Source organism: Physeter macrocephalus, chromosome 15 (genome assembly GCF_002837175.3).
Source record: "Physeter macrocephalus isolate SW-GA chromosome 15, ASM283717v5, whole genome shotgun sequence".
NCBI classification, from domain to species: domain Eukaryota; kingdom Metazoa; phylum Chordata; class Mammalia; order Artiodactyla; family Physeteridae; genus Physeter; species Physeter macrocephalus.
The window spans coordinates 47172813-47190152 of record NC_041228.1 but is presented as its reverse complement, the minus strand read 5'-3'; the positions used below and the strand labels follow the sequence as shown (position 1 = coordinate 47190152).

Below are 17340 nucleotides of genomic sequence, written 5' to 3'. Positions count from 1 at the left end.
CATCAAATATCTTATAAGAAATCTATCAAAAGATGTGATACAAAACATTACTGACTGCAAAAAACTACTGACAGAAATGAAAATAAGTTCTAAATAAATTCAGGATAATATATCATGTTATTGGATTGTTAAGATGCCATTTCTCACAAAATTGATCTTTCTATTCAATGAAAAATGAATATAAAAATGTCCCAATTTTTTGAGTGGAAATTGATAAGCAGTTTCTAAAATCTATATGGAAATGCAAAGGCTGAGAATAGCCAAGGAAATTTTGAAGAAGAATAAAACTGGAATGCTTACAACTACCAAGTATCAGGATGTATTTATAAAGTTATATTGTCAGTGTTCTGTTGACACGAGGATAAAAAATAGGCAAATGTGTCAAAATAGACCTAACCCATGTTACATCAACCATGTTGATCTGCATATGTAATTTGATTTTTCAAAAGTGATATTACAGAGCAATGGAAGAAAGTTCTTCTTTTTTCAGTAAATGGTCCTAGGGATATTAGTTAACACTACAAAAAAATGAAGACTGACCCCATACTTCACACACATACAAACTTTCAAATATACAAAACAGTATTGTTAGCTATAGTCATGTTTTACAACACAACTGGAAATTTCTATATTGTTTTTTATTTACTATCTTGCCTGTGCAATTTCAGAGGCTCCCCATTGGCCTTTCCCACTTTGATAGCTCTTATTCCATAGGCCAAAGAACTGTACTAATGTGGGTGCTTTACTAACTACCAAATATGTCCTTTTCAATCATATATTTGGGAACTGTGGAAATGACCACCAGATAGGTCCCTGTGCTCAGTGGACGTACTTCTTCCACACCTGGGCAAAAACTCCATTTATTATCTGGCTCCTATCTACCTCTAACTGCAGGCCATAATAATTCTTTGTGTTCCTGGGTATCAATAATGATTGTGTCCAACAATCCTCAAAATGTTTGAGCATTCCCTCTTCCTCAGCGTATGGTTTCCTGAGGGAATGGCCATAGGTCCTTTTGGGGAAGGACTGAGGGTAGGGTGGGCATGGACGGGGAAATCACTACCATATATTCTCACCAAGGTGTACAGGGTGCTTCCTCCTGGCAATCCTGCCTCTCCTTCAGTAAATGGGTTCTGGATTGGTAAACTGGCTCAAGTTAGAAAACTGGGTAAGAGACTGACTTTTTATTGAGACTGCTGCTTTCAGCCTTATGTCACCCATCCTTGATTTCTTGTCATTGTATAGAATGAGCATGCCCTTGTTAGCTAACCTCTATCTTTCCCCCTAGGGATGCCGTATTCTATTAATCATCTTCAGAGGTCAGGATCTCTGACTGTCATTCCTATTTTGCCACTCATTTGGATACGTGTAGTGGTACCTTTCTGATGGTTAAGTGCTGCCACCTGGCTTCTATTGTTTCAGGATTCTGTTAGCCTTGTTGCTTATATGTGAACCCAGTTCTGTAACAACATCTTTTATCATTACCCATGACCTACGAGGAGAGCCACCACTGAGTTTCTCAGTGATGCTGGTGCCCCTCTCAGCAGAGAATTCCTAGTCACTTTGATAAATAGAGCATCTGTATTGGAATACTAGCATGCCTACTTCTCTGAGCATTTTGCTCCTTACATCTTCCATCTGCCATGACAATTCTGCCATTTCTACTTCTCTTAGTGTGGACCACCACTTTCTTCAAGCTTCTAAGAGCCATCATGGAAGAATGATAGTCATATTTCCTAGGGTCCTTGATAGTATTAAATCCTCTCTCCCTGGAGAGTGCTGCCAAATCAATAAACTCTCCCTTGTCCAAATTTATTTTCCATCTGCTCCTTGTTTAGCATTCTCAGAATACAGTCTCATAAGCACTCTTCTTGTTCCTGCTGGTACATGTTGGTGAGGTCCTGCAGCTCCATCACTATAAAGTCACTTTTTCCCTTTTCAGGGCAAGTCTTTCCCCAGCTGGTTTTGCTATAACTTTGTCCTGTTTATGTCTGATTACCAGGAGGACAGATTGAGTAGTCTCAGAGTGATTAAGGAAAACTTAACTGTTGCTTGGCAACAATACATGTCTGTTAATCAGAGTTGAGAAATATTAAAAAGATGGGACACAATGCGGGTAGAATTTAAGATTGGTAGCAAATTGGTCTGCTCATTGTTCCATGCTCCTTGCTTCGTGTAGTTTGCTGGCATCTCCTCTTACCTCTGTTCTGTTATAAACAAACTCTCTTAGATCTTTAAAGTCTTCATGGAAAATTTCCTCTACATCTTGCCTTAAATGAAACATGGCTCTCTCCCTAGGTCACAGCTTCCTTACACGAGTTGTAGGATAGTCATTCCAATACCTCTCCCACTGACATGCACCATATTTATTGGCCAATAGAATTACTATTTCCCCCTAAACTTTCACTTTCATTTTAAGATATTCATCTTCCCTGACTTGTAAAATCTCTTCTAGGTCAGGATTATTTCATATGACTACCCATCCTCTATACCCCTTTTATTGTTACTAACTGCAGGTATGTCCATGTCGTTTGCCCATATTCATTGAGGACATTGTCATCTATGTGAGAGTTTTCTTCTCCATCCCAACTCCTCCCATCATTCTCAAGTAATTGTAAGACACAGCTGGACAACATATTCTACCAACTAGGCTCACATTTCTTTGACTTTCAGCTCCTGTGACTTTCATTTCTGCTTCACACATACTACCCCTTTGATGGTCAGTTTTAGCTCTTTATATCACTAGAATCTTCTCCACCTTTAATATCCAACTTTCTGACTGGAGCTGCTTGGCCTTCTCGCTTTCTTATATGTTCACTCCCATTACACATGCTGTTTAGCTTCTTCCAGGTTATCCAGCCACTTGAGCCCTCCACTTTACCCAGGTTATCTGTATCCTTCTATCCTCCATCATATGCAGGATAGACACCAGGATCTGAGCTTGAACTACTTTTACTCTTAGCTCATCTCTCAGTACTGAGAATAGCTCTCAGAATAACTTTTATTCTCCGAGCTTTCAACTCTCACTTTCAGCTCTATAGCTCACTTTTCTATGAACCCTAACAATCCCTCAGTCATGAGTCAATCATACAGCAACTTCTAGACTGAAGCTTCTGGATAAAATCTGCCTATCTTTGAAAATATGAAATGAATGCAAATTCATAAACTCTAATATCAGCTGAACTACAGAGCACTATTCATCAGTCCCATTTCCTGTTTTTTTTTAAAATTTATTCCCTATAAACCTAAGGAGCTATTCCACAACTTCACAAATCTCCTCAAATCTGGTCATCTCCTAGCTCCCTTCTAAGAATATGGTATCATATCTTACTGAGGAAATTGATGCAAGAACTTCCCTGCAATTTCTGTTCCTACTCTGCCTCTATCCCCATCATAAGACAAACTTCTTTTCTTTTAAAAGCTATACCTACAACTCATTCTTGCCTTCTTTTATTTTTTGGCCATGCTTCACAGTGTGTGGGATCTTAATTCCCCAACCAGGGATCGAACCCATGGCCCCTGCATTAGAAGGGCAGAGTCTTAACCATTAGACCACCAGGGAAGTCCCTCATTCTTGCCTTCTTATCTCTTATTTCAGGGTGTGATTTGACCTTTCAGTTTGGGATCAAATCCTCCATTTGGACTTAACTTAAACCCATCTCCTCTCATTTCCACTAAGGTTTTGCTTTATGAGTTACCTCTTTATACTACATATCTTCAATTTCTTTGTTTGTTTCCTTCACATTATCATAAAAACATTTAAAAGACTATCTTGTCTTCCCCCCAAATTCCATTAACCCTGCCATTATTTTATAACAAATGTTAAGCTAAAGCATAGGTTTAATAGAGCTAGGATTTAATTGTCTCAAGATCACACACTAACTAAGGTAGCTCAGTCTCCTCTTACATATAAGTGGGATTAAATAATAGCTACGTTGAAGTATTATTGTTAGCATTAAATGAGATACTGTACTATGCTTGGTAGATGTTAAACAAATATTAGTTTCCTTTTCTTTCCTTCCTTTCTAGTTCCTTAAGGGTAGGGGCTGTGTCTAAATCATTTTTGAGTCCCTACTGTGTAAATCATTTTTATATCTCTAATATTTACCATAGTGATGGGCACAAACAGGCACATAAGTGTTTGTTGAACTTAACTGCTCATTGATGTCTTTTGAATATCTCATTGAATATCCCTCTTTCCAACCTTTACTTATATTGGAACTGTGAAGATAGGTGGGGTGTGGGGGAATAAGAAGCATGTGGATAAACAGTGTTGACTCAGGTGTATCTTTATGATTCTGAGGATTATTTGATAATAAAGAACAATGAGTTCTATTTTTGTAGCCCAACCCTAATTCTGTTTTACTAGAATTATTCTACTATAATGATTTTATATTTTTTGAGAATAAACAATTTAATTTCTATGTGACTAAATTGCTTTTTCTTTACATGGGAGTATAATAGTATATAGGTTAATCTATGCATTATTAGTAGACTTAATGAATTAATCTACTGGATTACAATTATCAAATTGGCTGTTTGACCAGAATTTATCTGTTGTAAAATTGGAAGTTAAAAGAATGCAAGACCCCAAATTGCAAAGTGTATGACTTGACTTTACAGAATGAGAACAAATAAGTCTATGTAATGGAAGCATGGGTTAGCTTTACTTCCAGAAGTCACTCAAGTCACTCTAAATGATTGCAAAGCACATTAAAAATCTGAAGCTTAATAATCATCTAAAATGTGTAAATTAGATGAAGTACGTAAATACTAGAATACATAAGAGCTACTATTCTAAAAAAAAGTCATATCTTATCAATTACTTTATGTTAACAGCATTTAACAATGACTTTCATAGTACCATACCAGATGGTCTATAATAATTCTACCAAATTTCATTTATTTGTAAAATCACAGATTTTTAGAACTGCAAGTGATTTTAGAGATAATTTATACCAATACCCCAGTTTCATGGATGAGGAAAATAAAGCTGATAAAAATTTATTTGCACAGTAGCAGAAAGCCAGTGTGCAGCAGAGTCATGACAAGAACAAACTTCTGCTTCTCAGTGCAGCTCTCTTTGGATCCCTTCAGCTGCAACCTGGACCAAGTCCTCGGAGCCCTACCCTTGAGCAATTCCTGTGTAGTGCAGCCTGGGAAGTGAACACTGGATCAGAAACTAGAAGGAGGAACATTATCAACTGTTGCTTCTTTTTCTCAGACTCAGACATATACCTTTAAGGATGTTACAGGTCATATATTCAGTACCTCTCACCTTAAATAAGCAGGACATCTGCTATTCTCCAGTAGTGAGATAGAAGCCAGGACTTCTTAGTCACTCTAATTCTTCTTCAAGACAATACTAAACAACCCTCTGGCCATTTCTGGAAGTCATGGTTCTTTAGTACCCCACAGTCCAGGCCCAAGCTTGGTGTGACTATATGGCTTTAGCACTGGGCATTGTTGGCTTTGCTCACTGAGTGGTTTGTTGCTGGGGGGCAGGGCATGAATAAAAACAAAATCTCCTGCTACCCCAGAAAACCTCTCCACAAAGATAGAAGAGAAAGAGAACAGCTTTATTATTGAATAAGCATAAAATGGAATTACAGGTGATCTGCTAAAGACATTGCAAAGACAAAAAGAAATCTCACCCTTCTATATAGTGTTGGCAAAAATTTAATCAACAGTTGAACTAAGAAAGAAATGGGAAATTTTATTTGAGCCAACCTGAGAATTATAACCTGGGAGACAGTCTTTCAGAAAGCTCTGAGGACTGTTCCATACATTAGAGGTCAAAGCACAGTTATATAAATTTTTGAGACAAAGGGTTACACATCAAATGATGTATTGACTGTTTACACAATCCAGACTGCATGTACAAAGCAAGTAGTTGGTCATTATGACCCTTTACATGATTTAGAAGGTTGGTTGTCTCCTAAGGAGGTCTGGTTAATTCAGATGTACAATACACACTAACGGGAATGGAGGAGAAATTTTTTTCCACCTATTTTCCGATCAAATAGGTGGAAAAATATTTATGATTAAATTTTTGTCCTGTCATAAAATGAATTTTATTTCATCAGTTTCCCCCTTTTGATCATTAATCTTTTGAGAGAAAGCATTGGGTGACCAAATGTTTGGTACCTCAATGACAGGGTGGTTGCTTACCTACCCTGGGTCCATCATGTCCCTTGATGTCAGGTCTTAATAGCCTGGTTCTTTTTTTCCTTTTAGGGGTTGTACTAGTAAGAACTAATGTCAATTCCAAGTTGTCCAATAGGATTTACACCAATTTTAGCTTGCATGTGCATCGCGCATGTTCATTAATTTATAGAGAACTATAGATGTGATCAATAGTTTCAAGTTGTTTATATATCATTCTTAGTAGGAGTAGGTGATGCATAGTGTGAAAGGCAAAAAATTATCGCTTTATGAGTTACACAAACTGTAATCAAATTGACAGTATAAGTAACAATGTCATTTAGTAAAGGTTTAAGCCAAGACCCTCCTAAACCAAACGATTTTCTTAGTATTTCCCCTAAACTGGGAAGAGGATTATTCAGAGTGGCAATATGATTTTTCATATGTGTCATAAGATAAGTTACAATAAAAGACTCATCAGGTATAAAAGCACAACATTCAGTATGTATTATAGCACAAGCTCCCCCTTGGGAAGCAGTTAGAATATTGAAGACCATGTGATTCTGATCTTCATGGAGACTTCTGAATTGAGCAAGTTAATGGCTTGATTACTATTATTCAAAGCTTGCTGAGTAAATTTTGTTAAAGTCTCTATGTGATTAATGACATCTTCTTTTCCAAGTGATGGAACAAATATTGTAACCAAATGGTCATACTGTTGGAAAACTGATTGAATACAGAATGCTCACATTAAAGGCAGATTGGCAGAAGCTGTTTCCACCTACCTGTAGGTGACCTTGAGCCCAAGGAACTTTGGTTCATAAACAAAAGTTTACTAAAGTAATACAGGCCTGGCTTAGCATCTTGAGTCAGCTGTCTACTTCAGATGTCATCTTCTTGTTCTGGTCTGATAGTGCTGGTCTTCAGTTAGTCAGGTGTGAGAAACAGGAGTTGCAGTTCATTCAGGAGAATAAGAGGCCTGATATGGTCCCTTCCAACAGGGCTGTAAAGAATCCTTTATCTGATGTTTTTTTCAGTATGCATAATCTCCCAGTCATGGGGCATCTGATCCTCATCCAAATATAGATTACTGTGATAAGCTTCAGAAACAAACTTTACAATAATGTAACATAGCAATAAAGAGCCATTTGAGAAGTGAGTCTTATGCAGTAAATACAAATAACTTCAAAGATAACAACACTAGAACTTCTTTTTAAACCACACTAGAACTTAATGTCCACTGAAACATAATCTTTTCTCTCTAAAATACAGAAAGTTTTAACAGATTACTTAAAAGGTTAAGAAACTTTACAATCTGTTATCAAAAGCAGATTAGTAGCCTAAGAAAACTTTGTCCTCTTAACAGAGAGAACACCAAGTTCAGATTTTACACCATCTAACCTTTAATATTAAAATTAATTTACTCAATTAAATTTATTCTAATCTTAGCAAATCCTGACATAGAATTCTTTTCTAAAGATTCTTTCATTTTCTTTCTCACAAACCTTCTACAACTTTCTATATCCATATTAACTTGTCCCTTATTTCCTTTCCCATTTAGAAATAACCAGCTTTAGGACAAAATTACTTTCTTTTTCCTTAAGAAAACTCATTTCCAATCCTCATACCTTCTTTTTCCTTGCATACAAAGATGTTTTCCTTGTTAATTTTTAGTAGTTTTAATTACATATTTTAATTAGAATTCTTAACTTTAAAACCTTATTGTCTCAGACTAACAGGCAAGTAATTATGAACTGTTTGTTTGTCATACCAGCACTTCCTGATTGGCAAACTTAGGAACATATTCTATAACCTAATTTCTTTCCTCAGTGAGGCACAATATATATCTAAAGAACCCAAATATCTTTAGTTTTTCTCTAATAAGAAGACAAAAGTATGTAAACTTAGACTTGTTTAGCAATTAAAGCTCCAGTATATTATTTGGAATGATCTGGATATTCAATGAATTCCCATCATTTAACTTAATTTAGCAGTTTCAAGTTACCAAAAAATCTGGAGAAACTATTTTAAGTAGACAGTCCTAAAACATCATTATTCCTAGAGTTCACCTAAAAATCTCTTACCTCATTTATATTTAATGTACTTTAAAGTTTCATCATATCAAGTTAATGTTCTTGCTGACAAATTTTGCAACAGGAATGATAAGAATTTATTTGACTTGTAGTAAACCTAGGTACCATAAAAGTATTGATATTATACTTAATGTTGATGACTCTAAAGACACATCTATATTATTAAAACAACACACTTAAACTTGTTTTCATTCATTAAAGTTAATCTTAGATCATGTGATACTGAAATTCATTTGGATTAGTTTCTTTTATATTTCTGAGTTTTTATATAAGAACTTAATTTCCTTTCATCCAAGTAAATAGAGTTCTTTTATAAATTAATTTTAGCAATACCATATATCTAAAACATACCTATGTAAATACGTACAAACACACAGACACAGAGACCCCATAGTTCCTATAACAAAATTTCAGCCATGACTCAGGTACAATAATATAAAACCCATCAGTTACAAAAGAGATTGGATTCAAATTGGGTTTCTGGCAGATGGAACAAATCAAGGTCATTTGCTTAGATGGCTAAATCCTTTTTACTATTATTTATTGAGAAGACACTTAAGATTTGTATTTGTTCTTGACAAATCAAGTTCCAAATTAACTATCTCCCTTTTGTTTTTTTCTTTCCCTAAGAGTTACCTTCCTGAAATTTGCATTTTAAAAAGATGGCCTACATAAGAGTTCCTAGAGAAGAGCAGATATATGACTTTATATCTCAAAGGCATAAGAGGGGAAATGCAAGTTCCCCTTAGGAGGAAATTTTGTTCCCTTAAAGCCAGAATCTATTTTTTCAATACTTACAAGCCACTTAAGATAAATAGGGGAGGTTTGTGGAGTGGTAAAAGGATTGGTGGGCTTTGGATTTTTTCTGGAGACACACATATGGTCCTGTAAAGACTAGACTTATAAAACAAAAGGACAGCTGTTTTTAATTCCTCAAAGGATTGAGTGGCCACTTAAATGATATCGAAGGGCTGACATACTTTTTCAGCTATGTTGGATTGTTTTCCTTTCCCTCCTTTAGCTTACGGGAGAATGCCAAAGGAAAAAAAGAAATCCAGTCAGGCCCTCAACATTAGCTATGGTTCTGTTAGACTGGTAGCTTCCCCTCCGGGTAATCCATTTACAAAAATATTCGAGGATTCTCTCTGGGTTTAAAAAATTCTTTAACTACAGGCTCTCAGTTTGGCCTTTGATCTGAAGAGGCTCACCTAGAGCCTCAGGTGGTCCCATTCTTAAAGGTAACCATTCAATAGTCTCTTCATAGTGGAAAGGCAATTCAGAGGATTACTAGACTGAGTACTCAAAGGGGGACAGAGGGGAACAGTAATTACATTAGTCTTGAAGTCTTTTGTTTTAGGTACCTTTTATATCAATCTTTCATTAGCCTTCTACAACAAATCCTTCAATGAGTTCACTTTGGAATTTTGAAACCTTTTGGGGCTTCTGCATACCAATTAAAATAAGTACAATGTTTTAAGATGAGAGGTCTCTAAAATTTTAACAGTTTAGAAGTCTTTCCAATTCAAAGAATCCAAGGAGCTAGCCCTACACATATTTTCTCCTGCTATTCTAATTTTAGAAAAGAGAAAAACTATTACCACTCTTGTTTCCGGTAGATCCTGCAGACAGAGATCCAGCAGACTGGTTGCCATGGTAAGAACTTACCTTCCACTGGCTTTCTTTAACTGTGAACACAAAGTTCAGTTTTGGAGTGCCTAAAGAACCCTATCTTGGCCATTTCAGGGTGGGATTTCCTTTAATACCCAAATAAGTAAGTACTTGCAAGTATACATAAACCCAGCTGGTATCCCCCTGGGTGGCTATCTTCCCAGGAACTGTTTGGCCTTTGAGAAACAATTTTACATTAATAATTTGGTAATCTAATTCAGATATCTGAACAACTTTCTGAGGACAGTGTGGTAGATTGGATGTGTGCTTCTTCTTCTGAGTCTAGCTCCCCAAGGAGTTGCCTTTGGGTTGGTTCAACTTTTTACGTGTCTCAGTTTCTCCCTCTGACAATCTGAAACCACTGTGGGTGCTTGGAGCACTGGATAATCAGTCCTTATCTCGTGCATCTCTGGAAGAGCAGTATTTACTTAATGATTATAGTGGGGTTCTCTGAGGGGACCTCACTGCACATCATGAGGATTGATCCTCAGATACTTCCACTATGTTCTTAGTCACCTAAGAACACCTTGTGGCTGGAAGGAGCAAATGCCCCTTGTTCTTCAGAGCTGAATGATTCAATCTTTCATACCACTAACAAAAGTTTTGTTCTGAACATATACCAAATTGTTTTGTCAATTTAAGCCAAATTAAAAAAACCCAGCCACCTATGTTTCCCTGAATCTCCTGCCCAGATCCCCCTAGGTTCCTGCCTAAGAAATGCACTGGTGCCCCTTAAGATTCCAAGTCTTAAGTAAAAACAGCTCAAATAAAAATTTAGAATCATCACTTAAAAGCAATGAGATCCAGATATCAGGAGAACTCACCAGAACACCTGAGGAGTACTGAGAAGCTGGTGGGGCTCAATGGGCCTATGCTGGTACCAAGTGACAGTTTGGGGTAGACTCCAGGTGTCCTCTGGTGGGTATCTCTGATATCCTGCCAACCATACCATGCATATGTCAATGAAAAAATTAATCAATATTTGATCTAAGAAAGAAAGGGAAAATTTTATTTGAGGCAACCTGAGGATTATAACACAGGAGACAGTCTTTCAAATAGCTCTGAGGACTATTCTACCCATTAGAGATCAAAGCACAGTTATATAAGTTTTTGAGACAAAGGGTTATATGTCAAATTACATATTGACCATTTACACAATCCAGATCTAAATGTACAAAACAAGTAGCGGACCATGATAACCCCTTACAAGATTAAGAAGGAAGATTATCTCCTGAGGAGTTATTGAGTAGTAGATCATCCTGACCCTTTACAAGATTGAGAAGGAATGTTGGGGATTCCCTGGTGGTCCAGTGGTTAAGAACCCACCTTCCAATGTAGAGGACGTGGGTTTGATCCCTGGTTGGGGAACTAGGATTCTATATGCCGTGGGGCAACTAAGTCCTCTTGCTCTAGAGCAGCGGTCCCCAACCCCCGGGCTGTGGCCTGCTAACAGTCCATGACCTATTAGGAAGTGGGCTGCACAGCAGGAGATGAGCAGTGGGCAAGCAAGCAAAGCTTCATCGCTTCATGTGTCGCTCCGCATTGCTTGCATTACCGCCTGAACCATTCTTCCCATCGCTCCCATTACTGCCTGATCCATCCCCCCCAGTCTGTGGAAAAATTGCCTTCTATGAAACCAGTCCCTGGTGCCAAAAAAGTTGGGGACCGCTGCTCTAGAGCCCATGCACCACAACTAGAGAGCCCATGTGCTGCAACTACTGAGCCCACGTGCCACAACTAGAGAGCCCACAAGCTCTGGAGCCTGTGCACTGTGGAGCCCACGCACCACAAGTAGAGAGAAGCCTGTGTGCTGCAACGAAGAGTCTGCCAGCTGCAACTAAGACCCAATGCAGCTAAAAATAAACAAATAAATAAATACTTTAAAATATATATATGGTTAAAAAAAAAAGACGGAATGTTATCTCCTAAGGAGGTCTGGTTAATGCAGATACACAATACACATTAAAGGGGAGGGAGGAGGCTCATATGGGCAGATAAAAAATTTATGTTTAAATTTTTATTGCCTTGCCATAAAATATTAATTTTATTTCACCAATAGCCAAGCAGATATAACCCATCCCATGCATGTTCTCAAGATAAATAATTACTGGTCTTCAAGTAAGGAGAACTTGACAGCACTGTTTGTCACACATTGTTCATCCTAAATTTACGTGGTAATTGGAATGACCATCTGTGTTAACTAATTGGCTTTACCCAAAGGAAAAGTAAACTTCTCATATCTTTATGGCAGGAAGTAATTTTGCAAGTTGGAGCTGGAGGTCCTCCGAAGTTAGGCTCCAACCTTCCCACAGAAACTAGGAGATGGGGTACTCTCTTTCTTGATAATTACATTTCTAAGAAATGGCCCCCAGGTCTCTGAGAAAGACATTGCTGGATTGTAAAGCTATCAAGAAGTTTATTTAGCTTTATAAAAAAGATTTACAGGGCTTCCCTGGTGGCGCAGTGGTTGAGAGTCCGCCTGCCGATGCAGGAGATACGGGTTCGTGCCCCGGTCCGGGAAGATCCCACTTGCCGCGGAGCGGCTGGGCCAGTGAGCCATGGCCGCTGTCCGCCTGCCGATGCAGGGGGCGTGGGTTCGTGCCCTGGTCCGGGAAGATCCCACATGCCACGGAGCGGCTGGGCCAGTGAGCCATGGCCGCTGAGTCTGCGTGTCCGGAGCCTGTGCTCTGCAACGGGAGAGGCCACGACAGTGAGAGGCCCGCGTACAGCAAAAAAAAAAAAAAAAAAAAAAAAAAAAAAGATTTACATACATGAGAAAGAGAAAGAATTTACAATTATAAGTTTTCTAAAGTAAAATGCTCTATAAAAAGGGAGATAACGGAGTTTTCCCCCTTATTTTCAACAGGGAGAATTGTCTATTATTTTTAATTTGTATCACCATTACAGTACCAAACTAAGTGGGACTGATCACCCTTTTTAACCTCTTTCCCTTGAGCAGAAGCTGTGAGGCATAATTTTGTACAAACAGAACTTGGTAAACTTATTTTGGACACTATATGTTAGGTTTTTGTAAAACTCTCTAACAAAAGTTTAAATAGCATTGAATGTAATTTCTAGACAATAATGCTTGAGCAGGAATTTTGTAAGTTTTTTCCCTTTTATTTCCCTCTCTTGGAGTAGTTTATCTTCTGGGTAATAATTTTGTTGAACTTGATTGCATGGGAAAAGAAAAAATCATTATATAGTGATGCCAGGGGTTTCCCCCTAATCCTGGGTTAACAATTGCCTTTGTCCATGTGCATGATAACAGTGAGTGTTTAATGGCTTTTTTCTATATGCCAGGCCCTATTCTAAGTGCTTTAAATATGTTATTTCATTTAAACCTGTATAGAACCTTACAAAGTAAACACTCTTCTTATCTGTACTCTACAGATAAGAAAATCAGAGTTCATAACTTGCTACACATTAGGCATCTAGTGAGACCTGTATCTTGGCTTGAACCTCAGCAGTCTGACTCCCATATTTACACCCTACTAGCAATGGCTGTGAGCTGGGCCCCAGAGCCAGACAGGTCTGGGCTCACATACTATCACTGTTAGCTGGGAAGTTTGCCTAATTGTTCTGTGCCTCAGTTTTTCTAGTGGGGATAATAATATTATAAACCTGTGAATGAAAAATGTTGCCTACCATATCAGTAAACAAAGGATGTTACAGCCATAAAGCCATCCCATTACAGCCACCCCTTACAGTGAGTCCTGAGGGAACTCAGGATGGAAACAGGCTGCCCACTGCCCAGCCCTCAGCTGCTATAGCCACCCCTGACGGTGCACCCTGAGGGGACTCAGGATGGGAAAGAACAGGATACTGACCCTGGTTGGTTAGGGCGCATATCAAAGGAATGATTTCCGTGAGCCCAGACTCTTGCATCTTCCTATACATAGAAAAGTGCTAAATTCCTTAACTTGAGATGTCTGGTTTTCTTTAATTAACAGCAATCTTTTGAAGTTCCTACTACCTGGTCTTTGTTGCAAAAACTGTGTATCCTGGCTCCTCCCTTACCCCTTTGGAGCAGTCTCTCAGAGCTATCTGAGAGGTTGTGTCCTGGCTTAAGTCGTCAGTTTTGTCTGCCAAATAAAACATAATTCTCATCTTTTAGGTTTTGTGTTTTGTTTTGTTTTATTTTTTTCAGTCGACAACCTCATGAAAGCTCATGAGGATTACTGATATGTGTGCACAGGATGCTGAAGAGTTTGACAAAGAGAAAAAAGTTGAGAGATATTAGCTTTCATTAATAATATATCCACAGTCATTGAAGTCAAACCCCATGGCTCCAGCCTAATTGAAATAACTCACTGCATTTGGAAAGGTCTCTTTCTTTCATGCCCCGGTCTATTCCTTGGTAGTGACTGTCAATGCTACAAGTTCTCTAAATTATATTTATGGTACTGGCTTTAGAAATGGCAACAGTCTCAGTGCTTACAAATTCATGCAACAAATGTTTCTTGAGGGCTCACTATGCTACCAGTCATTTGCTAGATATGGGAGATAGAAAGATAGTAAATAAAAAAAACATTCACCCCCACACCTCCCCTCTAATACATAAAAGAGAGATGCAACTGCAACTGTGACAAGAGCTACAAAAGGGAAATTCAGGGCTCTATGAAAATGTAGAACAAGGTGGATTTACCTGAAGCTAGTAAACTTCAGGTCCCCTCACTTGCACAATCCTTCCAAGGACACAGAGCCATTAATTTTTTAGTAAAAGTTTCAAGATATCTTAACATTTGTGGTTAAAATAACTTTTCATTCCACTTCTGTTTGTCAAAGCTCCTCTCCTGTTGGATGATGTTGGGGTGACCACCAGCAGTTGGGGGATTTGCTAAGAGGAAGTTGAATTGGGGATAGCTTAGACTTGGACTAAATATTTTGTGATTAGTTGTCTCTTCTGTATAAGGCGTAAGTAAATTTTAGTTGTACTGCTATTGGACTATCTTCCAGAAATATACTTTCTGTGTACCTTATGACATCCATGTCTAGGCCAGAGGTGGTATTGAGATATAGATGTGTCCCATGGTGTCCAGTCCTGGAAGAATATGGGGATTGAAGGAGAAGCAAAGTTTGAAATGTTTGAAGTGTATGGAATAAGAAGTTAGTATCAATTGTGTAAAATTGTAAGCAGAGGATATGGTTTCATGGATGCATAGTCATAATGGAAGTTTTCCTTTGTCAGAAATATTCAGCAATACAGTATTTACTATTATGATGCACCATACTTTTTTTGTGTGTGTGATGGGAATTGGACACAATAAAATTTATCAGAATTTCTGCCTATGCAGGATACAAATCTGTAGCAGTCCTATAAACAGCAAGTCTGTATATGCGTGCGGTCACATGATTTAGCACCCAAACTTTCTACTCCCTCTATAGAAAATGTGCTTACAAAATCTTTGATATATGAGGAGGCGATCAAAGAGAATGCAGCCAAAAAAATGTAGGGGAAAAGTGTAAATAGTGGTATGGTAATTAAGCATTTAAGTAATTAAACATATTACCTTACTTTTCTGGATTGTATGAAATGTGTGATATTACAGATTTTTTTGACATTTGTAATTTGTTATGATTTCTTCTTACATTCTAAATTAATATTCATTTTTGTACCTAATTTGGTATTCTTTTTTCTTAAACAAGGCTCCCAAAAGTGTGTAAGTATCAGATATCACCAAACTTGGATGCAGCTCTAGCAGGGAGACCTAAACTAGTCCAGAAGTCAAGGTAACTTTCTGAGAAAATGACATTGAAGCTGACTCTTGATGTTGGGGGTCAGAGGCAGCCACACTAAGATGGTAGTGTATTTATGTGTGTGTATGTGGGATGGGGATGGGAGGGAGAAAGTGTGAGGAACTGGGGTGCAGACGCTAAGGCTGAACCATGAGGAAGGATGGCAGAAGTCATGGTGTGTTTTTAGGCCCTGCAATTTCAAGAAAAATTAAAAATTAAAATTTTAATATGATCATTACTTTTGTGTCACATTCAAGACAGGTACAGTGTATATGAATTTTCAACCCCATATTCAGGAGTGAAAGTAATATCATTTTATTTTATTTAAGTCCCATTCTTAATCCTCATCCATCTGTCCACGATTGTGGGAAATTCAACCTTAGTCATCCTTAGAGTCTTGTTCCTTTTCTTCACTCTCAAGATCATGAGAAGGGGGGCTTTCTCTGAGGTATGTGTGTTAGTCCGTTCATGCTGCTGTAACAAAATACCATCGACTGGGTGGTTTATAAACAACAGAAATGTATTGCCCGCAGCTCTGGAGGCTGGAAGTCCAAGATCAGCGTGCCAACAGAGTCCCCTTCTGGTTTGCAGACTGCTGACTTCTCATTGTAATACCATCACTTTGGGGGTCATGATTTCAACATATGAACTTTGGGGGAACACAGATATTCACTTCATAGCAGCATGTGCTCTCCATCTTCTCCCAGAGTTTCCCTGTGGCATTAGTCTAACTGCCCACATTGTTAGTTAACTGGATAACTCACCCTGTATTGTCTGCCTCCCTTTCTTACTGGTATTCCAAAGTTCCCCAGTGAGTCACTTGTAGTGGATCCTCCTCTCAGGATCTGCTTTGGAGGAACCCAAACTGAGACAAGGAGTTAATACTGTAAGGGCACTGTCAATGCCCTCCAGCCAAAGACCACCAGGGACACACCTACAGTTGAACCAGTTGGGTTTATTTATTTTTTGCATCAAGGTAGGACACACACCGTGGGATATCATGGGGTGTCTCTGAACAAGTGTGTCAGAAAGGACCTATTATAGTATTTGGACTTGGTTGGATGGTTTGGGAGATGGTCTAAGGAAGCGGGGATTGGATACTGCCAGAAAGCACAGGCAGTTCTATAAAGGAGGATCTCAATAAATCTTACCTATAATGAGGGGAGACTAAAATGAAGTTAAAGTTGCAACTGGTAAAGAAATAGCCACTCATCTGGGCCAAGAGCTGGGTTGTCAGGTACTTGTGGGTGACAACCGGGAACTTGTTTTTGTCTGTGCTTAGACAAAATTGTGAAGTGGACTTGCTTTGTCTCACCTTCTGATCTCAGAGTAAACTTATTTGAGGTTGGTATTCTGTGAGATGGTTTATGTCTAATATAGATTAGCATGGTCTACCTGTGAATGCCAGGCCCGGTTCCGAAAGTCCAGTCCTGGTCTGCTTTTTTAATTTCTCAGCACTTAGAAAATGCATGGCACTTAGTAAACTCTCAATGTCACATACCAGTCACCAGTCTGAAGTTAGGGCTTCACAAGCATCCTCTTTTAATCTTAACAATAATCTTGAGTTAGGTATGAATTATATTCACATTTTAGAAGTGAGGAAGAAATGCGATCTGTGCTTATGCAGGATGTCAACAGGTACATTACATTAAGATGAAGAATGATAAACCAGAGATCTGCCCTTAATTCTGAAGTG

At 38.3% G+C, this 17340-nt stretch overlaps 1 long non-coding RNA gene across 1 annotated transcript; it reads right to left on the bottom strand.

The window, feature by feature from the left end:
• Positions 1–12503: 12503 nt before the first annotated feature.
• LOC114487871 (uncharacterized) lies at positions 12504–16497 on the bottom strand. Its single transcript, XR_003683381.2, has 3 exons — positions 16409–16497; positions 14884–14949; positions 12504–12592 (listed from the first exon to the last, which is right to left on the bottom strand). It is a non-coding gene; the product is annotated as an uncharacterized lncRNA (long non-coding RNA).
• Between the last annotated feature and the right edge of the window lie 843 nt (positions 16498–17340).